The following is a 1,375-nucleotide window of genomic DNA, read 5'->3' as shown; positions in this document are numbered from 1 at the left end:
ACAAAAAACAAAAAAAAAAATAGAAAAGAAATCGCAGCTAAAGAATTAAAACTGGAGTGACTGCTGTTTTCACCCGAGCTAGTCATGCTCCCGCCTATGAAGTCCGCCTCCTCCCCTCCTAAAATCAAGCTTTGTTGGACCGCATAGCCTACCCCGTGCCTCCCCGTGACGTCCAAGGCTGTTTCTGAACTGTCCACGGTGGAGGGGAGAAATGGCCGCCCAGAGCGATGGGCACGCCCGTCACTCGGCACCGCTGCAGGGTACTCTAGAGCCCCGGATTCAAGGTCACCACCCGCAGCGCCCCCTGTTTCCAGGCCCCTTCCTCACTGCCCACTCGGGATCCCCAGGGAAAACTCGGGCACCTGTCCTCTGTCGGGGGATCCCAGTGGCTCCGGTGCTCAGTCACCTCCAACGGCACCCCCACACTTGCCCCCTATCAGCCGAACCCTCTTCTCTGCAGCCCACCTTCCTCCCTGGTCCCGCCGGGCCCCACCACAGGGAAAGGACAACGACGACCTCGAGGTCCTCCTTTCTCGGGAGCCACAAAAGGCCCTGCCTGACCACCCAAAGCCCCCCGGCTCCTCCTCACATTCACTCAAACTTAATCTCCCGGGAGAACTGATCTGGGGACCAACCTTCTGTGTCCCAGATGGCAAAAAAAGGTTCAGAGCGCAGAAACACAATTCACAAGCTCACAGCTTGCTGGCGGTCATCACCACGAGGTGTGCACAAGCCACACCCAATAAGCATGTGCACTGAGGCAAGTGCCCGGTGAGTAAACGCCGGGGTTGGGGGTGGGACGGACTGAGGTTCTCTGCTTCAGTCCGCCAGTCCCGCCCCCATTGAGGACTCCAGAATCTGTCCTCTGTTGGCTATTTCATATGCATCTGAAACTCAGATACCTCGAATAATGTCCCCACTTTGAATCTCACCCCATCTTCAATTGGCCCTCCTCCCTTCCAAGGCCCACTTTTGTCTCTTGCCCCGGCACCATCACAAGGACAAGGGCTATAGTGGCTGCCTGTGAAGAGAGGTAGACTACCTGCTAAAACAGAAATAGCAGCATATGCCATAGGATTTACACAAGACCAAGATTCCATAAACTAATATTAAAATGTCCAGCATATAATCCAAATTTACTCAGAATATAAAGAATCAAGAAAATGGGACAATTCAAATGGGTAATTACAATTAACAGACACCAACACAAAGAAGGTGTTGGAATTATCTGACAAAATCTTTTTTTTATTTTTTTTTGAGTTGGAATCTCACTCTGTTGCCCAGACTAGAGTGCAGTGGACACCCCCGGCCACCGCAGCCTCAACCTGCTGGGCTCCGGCGATCCTTCTGCCTCAGCCTTCCAAGTAGCTGGAAC

This window comes from Carlito syrichta, unplaced genomic scaffold (assembly GCF_000164805.1).
Source record: "Carlito syrichta isolate Samal-C Ts95f unplaced genomic scaffold, Tarsius_syrichta-2.0.1 Scaffold316816, whole genome shotgun sequence".
NCBI classification, from domain to species: domain Eukaryota; kingdom Metazoa; phylum Chordata; class Mammalia; order Primates; family Tarsiidae; genus Carlito; species Carlito syrichta.
This window is presented reverse-complemented; position numbering follows the sequence as displayed.